Source organism: Delphinapterus leucas, chromosome 1, assembly GCF_059928025.1.
Source record: "Delphinapterus leucas isolate spDelLeu-1000000601 "Yukka" chromosome 1, BTC_Dleu_Yukka2, whole genome shotgun sequence".
Taxonomy (NCBI): Eukaryota; Metazoa; Chordata; class Mammalia; order Artiodactyla; family Monodontidae; genus Delphinapterus; species Delphinapterus leucas.
The window spans coordinates 54,365,941-54,376,279 of NC_143129.1; the positions used below are offsets into that span (position 1 = coordinate 54,365,941).

Consider the following 10,339-nt stretch of genomic DNA (forward strand, 5'->3'; position numbering starts at 1 on the left):
AAAGAAAAACAGGAGGAAAGCAAGGATTCTGTCTGATAGTTCAGATGAAATCAAGGACAAGTGGGGATAATACATTAAATGAGAAGGTGCCTGAGATTTCAAAGGTGTAGTCAATTAGGCTTGATGACAGGATAATAACTGCTACTATTTAGTGAACAATTTTTAGGGGTCAGACACTACATTCATTATCCCAATTAATCCTTACAATGGCCTGTTATGGGAGACCCTTGAGAAATATTCCCATGTGGGGTCTACAACAATTTTCCTTTCCAGGAAAGCAGGTGACATTAATAGATCTTAGCTTTGTCTGTTATTGTTAAGCAAGGGTCACTAAATCACTAGAGTCTGTGTACCCCTTCCAAGAAATAGGTTGCATACCTGCAACAAGGAGAACGTGCAGCAAATCCCCTGCCTTTTGGTTTAGAAATCATGCTTGCTTACATTTTTATTTTCCATCATTGTGGTGGTTTAAAAAATATATCCACATAAGTGTCCATCAACAGGTAAATGGGTAAAGAAGATGTGGTATATGTATGCAGTGGAATATTATTTCAGCGATGACAATGAAGGAAATCCTACTGTTTGTAACAACATGGGTAGACATGTTGAGAACATTATGCTAAGTGAGATAAGTCAGACAGAGAGAGCCAAACACTGTATGATATCCTTATATGTGGAAACTAAAAAAGTTGAGCTCGTAGAAACAGAGTAGAATGGTGATGACAAGGGACTTGGGGGTGGGAGAACTGGGGAGATGTCGGTCAAAGGGTACAAACTTTCAGCTATAAGACGAATAAGATCTGAGGATTTATGTAAAACATGGCGACTATAGTTGATAACACTGTATTGTATAATTGGAATATGCTAAGAGAGTAGAACTTAAATGTTTTCACCAAAAGAAAAAAAATAAGATAAATATGCGAGGTGACGGATATGTTAATTAACTAGATGAGGGGAATCCTTTCACAATGTATGCATATATTAAATCACCACATTGTAGACCTTAAGTATCTTACAATTTTATATGTCAATTATACCTCCATAAACAGAAATTTAAAAAAAGAATTTTAAAAAGTTTTAATAAAAATATGCCCACAATTCTTTAACACTCCTCCCTTCAAGAAGTAGAGCCTAATATTTCCTCTTTCGTGTGGGCTAGACTTAGTGATTCAGTTCTACTGAATAGAATAAAGCGGAAATGTTGGTGCACAACTTCTAAGGCTAGATCATAAAAGGCACTCTGGCTTCTACAGCTCTCCTCTGTCTGTCTCCCTCTCTCTCTCTCCCTCTCATCACTCACTATGGGGGAAACCAGCTACCATGCTGTGAGTAGCCTTACAGAAGAACCCGTGTGGCGAGGAACTGAAATCTGCTGCTAACCGCCACATCAGTGAGCTCGTAGGGGATCCTCTAGCCCCAGTCGAGAGTTCAGGTGACTGCAGACCTGCCCACTGCTTGACTGAAACCTCATGAGAGACCTGTAGCCACAAGCATCCAGCAAAGTGGCTCCCAAATTCCTGGCTCTTGGAAACTGTGTAAAATAATCAATACTTGTTGTTTAAAGATGATAAGTTTTGGTTGGCAATTTGTGACCCAGGAACAGGTCACAAACGCTAGAGAACAACTTGCCCCTAATGAATTAGAGAGCAGTCACTCGACGTCACCATAAGCCCTGATTTCTGCCCTAAGGAAATTGACAGAGGGGTTGAAAAGCATCTCCACTTCCTGTCATCCCCCCCCCCCCCCCCCCCCCGCTCAGGTCACTGTTAAGGTTGGCAGAAGCTCAGCTGGTGTACATCTCTGTCATAGGCCCCATTGCCAAGCGAACTGTCCTAACTCTAGGGCCCAGCGAGACAGACCCTCTGGGAAGGGGGCAGAAGCATTGTGCATAATATCTGGACACCAGCACCACAGGTGATAGAGAATGCTGAGAATTAAAACCCTTTGGCTTGCCCTTTTTTTTGGAATACTGCAATTCCTACTCCATGGAGATAAGTGAATCAATGCATGATCTTCCCAGAAAGGGGGGAAATCTCTAGTTCTCTAGAGTGTAGAACACAATCCCGTGAAGGAAGTATTATTATCTCCATTTTGCAGGTAAGGAAACAAAGGAGTGCAAAGATTAAGCAACACGTCCAAGGTCACAGAGCTCCTGAGCACAGAACCAGAATACCAAGTCAGATCTGTGGAGCTGTGCTGGCTCAGCCTTGGAGTGGGGGAGGGCGTGGGAACCAAGGATTGGCCCCAGGTTTCTCCCTGGGCTCGCTGGGCAGAGTCAGTGCTCTTTCCACTCTGACCACCGGCTCTTATTCCTAATTTCTTTTTGTTCCCACTTCCCTGCCCTAGGCCTTCTGTAAATACCACAGCTAGCATTTTCCCATTTCTCTTTCCCACTCTCACTTTCCAACCCCTGTCTCCAAGGAATGAGGGGGTTAATGGGGACTTTAAGAAGATGGTGATATGGACACATTTGTGCAGCAACTGAAGCTCCTGTTGGGTCATCCTCAGCTCATGTTTCCGGGAGGAAAGTGACATGAAATATATAGATACCTAAAGCTTTTCCATTTGGTGACTGTGGAGGTATGTCTTAAAAAAGGGATTTTAGGGGGAGGTACAAACTGTTGTGTGTAAGATAGGCTCAAGGATGTATTGTACAACACTGGGAATATAGCCAATATTTTGTAATACCTGTAAATGGAAAGTAACCTTTAAAAGTTGTATAAAAAAACCAAAAATCTTTAAAAAATTAAAAAGGGATTGTAGGCATCAATGGAAGGAGATATTTGGGAGAGACACCCTCCAAGTGCTCCTCGAATCATAAGACATCCATCTGGAAATTGATATGTAATTATTTATGTCAGCCTGGAACATCTATAACTCGAAACAGACAACGCGGAAGTGTAGTTAGTGTGCATCTTGTTTCCCCCAGTATAATGATGTTCACAATCATGATGCCTGGATGTCTGTGTGGGTGTGTGTTTAAACCACTTGTATTAGTTTCCTGTGGCTGCTGTAACAAAGTACCACAACCTCAGTGGCTTAAAACAACAGAATTTACTTTCTCAGTAGTCTGGAAGCCAGAAGTCTGAAATAAGAGCTAAAATCAAAGTGTCTTTAGGGCTGAGTTCCCTCTTAAGGCTGTAGGGGAGAATCCATTCCTTCTCTTTTCCGGCTTCTGGCAGCTGCCGGCTTCCTTGGCTTGTGGCTGCATCCTTCCAATCTCTGTCTCCATAGTCACAATGTCGCCTCCTTTTCTGTCAAACCTTTGTTTGCCTCTCTTTATAAGGACACTATGATGGCATTTAGGGCCCAGTTGGATAATCCAGGAAATCTCCCCATCTCAAAATCCTTAATCACATCTGCAAAGACCCTTTTTCCTGAGAAGGTAACATCTGTCCACATGGTATCTTTAGATGGCCATTATTCAGCTTACTACCCTAATGCGCAACAAATAGTATCAGGGGTCTTCTTACAACTATGAATGCTAAGTGATAAACAATTTTTCACTTAAGGTAGCTGAAGGGTCAGTGAAAGTATAATTTTCCTGTCACTTAAAGAAACTTTGGCACTACAGCGGGCCTTAGAGATCACTTATTTTGCAAGGGAGAAAGCTGCAAATTACACAGCTTTTAACGGCAGTCCAGAGTTCTTTTCATTCTACCAGATGCTCTTTTTCATTTTTGTGTGAAGTTTGATTTCTAATCTTTAAAGTCACTAACAGTCATAACTTTAATTAGCTCTGTTAATTTCAGAAGTTATGGTAGATTTAAATAAAATACTTAGATATCAGAAATGAAAATGTTTACATTTTCATTTTACACTAATAACATTGCTTTTATTTTAGAATTGCTTCAATTCTCAATCTATAGCTGTTTCTGTCTTCTAAGAGCCATTCATAATTCCCATTTCCATCTCAATTAAATGATCTACTTAAGCTTTCAAGTCTTTCCAGCACCATTACTCCTTATTATAACTTGTTTTCTACCATCGCCACTTATTATCTGGGCAAATATAAAAGAAAAAAAAGTTTTCAATCTTAGCATGCAACTTTCCAAATTCTTCTCCTTCCATCATATTTCAAAAGATCTTAAAACACGCTTACACCATGCAAAAGAGATTACTGCCAATATTTTCACAAATGTAAAAGAAAGCATTTATTAGAGGCATATTAAAGATGATGCTTTTGTAATGATACAGCAGTCCTGAAGAGAAGTGGTAAAGAGCTAAAGGTGAAACTAGAGTTCTGAACCTTTCCTTGAATCACAGGCTTTTGGAGAATTCAATGAAAGCTATGGATCCTATCCAAAAACCCACATTACTGATGTTTTGTGTTATGATTTCAGAGTCACAGACCTTATAAAGCCCATCAACTGGACAGGAATTAAGAATCTCTGTTAGATTCCTCTTCCAAATATGTGTCCAGCACCAATACCCAGGAACTTAAGTCAGTTACAGTAGGAAAGGGCTACAACAGACTTACAAAGTAATCCTCATCAAAGACTATCTTTTAGGGGATTTTACAAAAGGAAAATCACACAGAAGATGACTAAGACAATTCATACTCCAAAGGGATAAACATATTTCTTCAAATGCTGAAATGAATTTATTACGAGTATAAATTTGTAAATTAACTTATAATTAGTCATGTTAAATTAACATGTTAAATTAGTCATGTTCTCTCTTATAAAGGTAACAATTATTCTTGTAATTATAAAATGGTATATGTAGTTTGAAAAAAGTACAAGTTCATCTCACTAAAGTATTGTCATAGCTTTTAAGAAAAACAAATACTTTTTTGAAAAATTTGCAACAGTGACAAGGCTAACCAAATTACTAGTGTACTCTAGGAAAGAGTCTACCTTTGCATCCTGAACTGCATGCAAACCTGCAGAGGGGCTACAACTATGGAAAACTCCAATAAGGACTAGTCCTTAAAGGACCAAGCGGAGCACCAAATTATGAAAAGAGCCAGAGGCTTCTTGATAAGGAGCCTGCCAACCAAAAACTTCATTTAGTTCTGTCATTGAAAACTGTTATCTGTACTTGTAAATACCTACTTCTTTACTCCTGCTAGAAATGACTATGGCATTTCTAAGGGGAAAAAAACCCCCACATTCTTAGATTTATTTTAAGCCATCCATGAGGAAGCAGGGTCTGGGGGAAAAACCTGGACTAAGTTAATGACTATATTAGAAAGCTGGCAACATGAAATCTTAATGGAGACAAAACCAAAAGGTGATAATGAACTTAACAGTCCTAGCCACTAGGATTCCTCTGCTCTATGAGTCCATTGTGCCTCCTCAGAGTGCCTCACTCAGTGAAAGAATGATCGCAGAAAGCACAGAAGTGTGGTTTCTCTCCTGTATGAATCCGCTGATGGCCTTGCAGGGGTTTCAGCCAGGGGAGGTCCCTCCACATTCAACACAGTAGAAGGGTCGCCATCCATAGTGTGTTTGCCGGTGTCTTTTTAACCTGACCAGTGGTACAAAGGCCATGCCACATTCTTGGCACTTGTATGGCTTGTCCTGCCAATAGATCACCTTATGTTTCCATAGAAGATTTGGTTTGCAGAACCCCTTACGACAAACAGGACAGATAGGTGTATGGTTTGGAGCCTTTCTTTTCTTTGTTTCCACCATCTGAACTGTGATGGTTCAGGTGCGCAGTGGACCAGGGATTCTCAGGGTACCATTTCTACAACCATTTTTGAGTGTTCCATCCAGTGCATGTTACACAGGTGCCTCCACACATCTGCTGTGTAGATGAAACCTTTATGACATTCAGGGCGCTTCTGTGTCCCATCCCTAGAGTGAAAGAATTTGTGCACGTGTATGTTGGCAGCCTGGAAGAATTCCCTACTACAAATGGGGCAGCAGTGGAAACATTCCGCTAAATGGTTCTGCTTATACTCCTGAAGTTCTGTAAGCTCCTGGAAAGCTGTTCCACAGTTCTTAGGTTGATCGGAGCAATCTTCTCCAGAGAGTGGCTCTAGGTCTTCACCATCAAATAAGGCAATAAGGATATGTCCATCATCCCCAATAGGCTCTCCCTGAAGCTCTTCTGAGTGCTCAGAGGAATATGTTTCCAGGTCTTCCTCCTCACACTGTGTGTCAAGATGGGTACTAGAAGTGACAGAGTCCTGCGGTGGTTTCTCTTCGCGAGCGGTAGTAAGTTTCATAGGTGTCCTCATCTTCTCACTCAAGTTATACTAGGAGCTCTTGCTTACCTGAGAGCGCCCCACCCAAGATATAGCCAGCTCTGGAGGGTAGCAAGTACTCTTCTTGAACTTCCAGATGGAGGCTGGATTTCTTTCTTTTTTTCATTGAAGTATAGTTGGTTTACAATGTTGTGTTGGTTTCAGGTGTACAGCAAAGTGATCCAGATATACTATCTACCTATGTAATTGTTCAAATTCTTTTCCATTATAGGTTATTATAAGATGTTGAATATAGTTCCCTGTGCTATGTAGTAGGACCTTGTTGTTTATCTATTTTATTACATAGTAGTGTGTTTCTGTTAATCCCAGGCTCCTAATTTATCCCTCCCCTCTTTCCTCTTTGGTAACCATAAGTTTGTTTTCTATGTCTGTGAGTCTGCTTCTGTTTTGCAAATAAGTTAATTTTTTTAGATTCCACATATAAGTGATATCATATGATATATGTCTTTCTCTGTCTGACTTCACTTCGTATGATAATCTCTAGGTCCATCTATGATGCTGCAAATGGCATTATTTCATTCTTTTTTTGTGGCTGAGTGGTATTCTATTGTGTATATGTACCACATCTTCTTTATCCATTCATCTGTCAGTGGGCATTTAGGTTGCTTCCATATCTTGGCTATTGTAAATAGTGCTGCAATGAACATCGAGGTGCGTGTATCTTTTTGAAGTAGAGTTTTCTCCAGATATATGCCCAAGAGTGGGATTGCCAAATCATATAGTAACTCTATTTTTAGTTTTTTTAATATATTTTATTTATTTATTTATTTTATTTTATTTTGGCCACGCTGTGCAGCATGTGGGATTTTAGTTGCCTGATCAGGGATCAAACCTGTGCTCCCCTGCAGTGGAATCACAAAGTCTTCACCACTGGACCACCAGGGAAGTCCCTATTTTTAGTTTATTAAGAAACCTCCATAGTGGCTGCACTAATTTACATTCCCATCAACAGTGTAGGAGAGTTCCTGGGGGCTGAATTTCTGATGTATCTTCCCCAGGCTCAGGCTGGTTTCATCTGAAGATGATTTCTCTGTGACCTGGACATCTTCTGACTGCCATTCTACCTCTATACCCATCCTTGGGCCAATGGGCTAAGCATTTGATTTTGGATTTTTGTTGAGGTTCTCGTCCTTCATTCTTACATACTTCCTAAGTAGATATTCTAAACAGATATAGCTTCGTTTTAGTTTTTTAAACATTCCAAGGGGAAAAAAAAGAGATCAGTTTTGTTCATAGAATTAGTTAAAATTTACTCTAGGAACTACAAAGTTATTTGTTTTTCTAAACAGTTAAACAGTTTTAAATTCTGAAAAGAATTAGAACTGTAGTTGCCTGTTTTTTTAGTCAAGATGGTACCGTGAGTTTATACTTTAACTACCACTCCCAAAATACATGGCAGTGCGTGATAGATAAAATATAATAAAAGAAAACAATTAAAATATACCTATATTCCAAAGCAAGATACAAATCCTCATGGACCATATCTGAATAGAAACAAAATGCAGTGATTAGGGCTAAAGGTGTATAGTTGTTGGATTCTGGGTCAGAGAATTGGCAAAAGTGGCTGGGAGTATAATTCTCAAAGCATAAATGAAATAAAAATGCAGCTGGGCTGGAAGAATATGTGACCACAGCCTGTGAGATGGCTGATGTAAAGCTGTATACCTGGAATAGTAGGTAGAAGCAGATAAAGCCACTAACCCAGAATATGATCAAGATAGGGGAAAATTAATAATCTAGAAAACAGAAAAAAAATCACCATGAGAAGCTGGTTCTTTGAAAACACTAAATGAAAAGATAAAGCGTTAGCAAGATGGACAAAGGCAAAAGGAAGGAGAGCACGAAAACGTTAGAAATGAAAAAAAGCAAAATTACATTTCAGTAGGAAATTTAAAAACTAGACTAGAATAAATATTTTGAAAAATTAAACTGATGCCCATATATTTAAAAACTTAAATGAAATGGAAAAATTTCTAGAAGAATATAAGTCATCAAAATGGCCTCAAGAAGATAAAAAATAAAATAATAACCACTAAAATTTAATCTGTTATTTGAAGTCTTACTCTCTTTCCTTCAACCTAAAAAAAAGACTTCAGGCTTATGTGGCTTTACACTAAATCTACAAAGAATACATAATCCTTTTCTAATGCAAGTCATCCTAGAAAATGAAAGAGAAAAGGCAAATTTATGTCAAGACTGGATTAGAATAATATAAAGAAAGAAAAGTATGGCCAAATCTCACTTATAAATTCAAAAATCCTAAATAAATATTAGGAAATCAAATCCAGCAGGAAAAAAGAAAATCCAAAAGCCAAGAAACCAACAATGAAACAAAACTAACACATTTTGACTAGAAGGGTTTTTATCCCTCCAAATGAAAAGGTGTTTCCACATCAAGAAATTTTATTGAAGTAATTGACCACATTAATTAAACAAAAAGAAACATAGGATCCTCTTAACAGGTGTGATAGAAAACATATTCAATAAAATTCACTAGAAATTCATGATAAAAACCACAAAATAGACACTTTTTTAGAGTTCCTTGAAAACAAAGCTTCAGACAAGTAACAAAGTATTGAGTACTTTATTTGGGAGGTGATTCCAGGTGGCAGCAGTGAGGTCGCAGAGAAAATGAAACAAGCAAGGACGGTGAGCCAATATAAATGTGTTATCCATATCACTGTTATAAGCCACAACATCTCAATACCACTGAGACCCTGAGAAGCATAGAAAAAATCGTCCATCAGAGGAAGGAAAGACTAGAGGCCAGGACATCCATCCTTGAGCTCCCATTCACCATTGATTCAGGGGTGACCTCTAGCCCAGCACTTCTATGTAGTATCCCCACACAAGGACTGAGTGGACTCCTATGGTTTTTGAAAAGCGCTACTATTGCAGAGAAGCCCATCGGGGAAAACTAAAATTGAAAAAAATGAAAACAAAACCCCAGAGATATATGGCATATGCTTGAGGTGAGATATTGTTAACATGAGTCAACGATGTTCACTATAGGTGCAGCTGAACTATAGTGAACTTTGCTGGGTACCAAAAATGTCTGCTACAGTTACCTAATAAGCTACAACCAACATCATAATGGTGAAACTCTTTAAGGTCAGGAACAAGACAAGGATGCCTCTCATTATGATTATTACTACTCAACACTATTTGAGGAACCATGTGATGCTATAAGTTAAGAAAAAAGTATAAAAGTTTGAAAGAAAGACAAAACTGTCTTTGTTTGTAGATGATATATCTGTCTAAAAAAAGTAAAAAAAAAAAAAAAAAGATGGACAGACAAGCCATTGGAACTAAACACAAGATAAGCCTGTAAAAATCAGTAGATTTCTATACACCAGCAATAATCAACTTTAAAATGTAACAAAAACAGATAACATTCACATTAGCAGTGATCTCTAGGAATAAAATCCAGTAAAATATGAGCAGGACTCATGGAGACAATTATAAAATGTTATTTAAGAGTATAACAGGGGGGCTTCCCTGGTGGCGCAGTGGTTGAGAGTTCGCCTGCCGATGCAGGGGACGCGGGTTCGTGCCCCGGTCCGGGAGGATCCCACATGCCGCGGAGCGGCTGGGCCCGTGAGGTATGGCCGCTGAGCCTGCGCATCCGGAGCCTGTGCTCTGCAACGGGAGAGGCCACAACAGTGAGAGGCCCGCGTACAGCAAAAAAAAAAAAAAAGAGTATAACATAGGACTTGATTTAATACAAGATAGATCAGATTCATGCTTATGGATGGAAGGACTCAATATCATAAAGATTAAGTTATCTGTAACACTCTGTAAAGTCATTGCACTTCCAATGAAAACCTCAATATGAATGTTTTAAGGACCTTGAAAAACTGATTTGAAAACTTATATGGAAGAGTTAAAGGACCACAGACAGCCAAAATAATTTGGGGAGGATAAAAAGAAACAAGAGGAAGAGGAGGAGCCTGAGTAGTTAGTAAGACATATGACACAGCAAGTCATTTTAGAGTAATTAAGGCAGTTTTATATTGATATAAGGATAGACAAATAGATTAATAAAACAGAACAGAGAGCCCAGAAAAAGATCTAAGCATGTGTAGGCTCTTAGTATGTGATAGAGCGGATATTACAAATCAG

General features: G+C 38.8%; 1 protein-coding gene across 2 annotated transcripts in view; it reads left to right on the forward strand.

The window, feature by feature from the left end:
• ZNF648 (zinc finger protein 648) overlaps window positions 1-10,339 on the forward strand; it is a 239,900-nt gene that overhangs the window by 10,140 nt on the left and 219,421 nt on the right. The gene's annotated exons all lie outside the window — the stretch shown is intronic.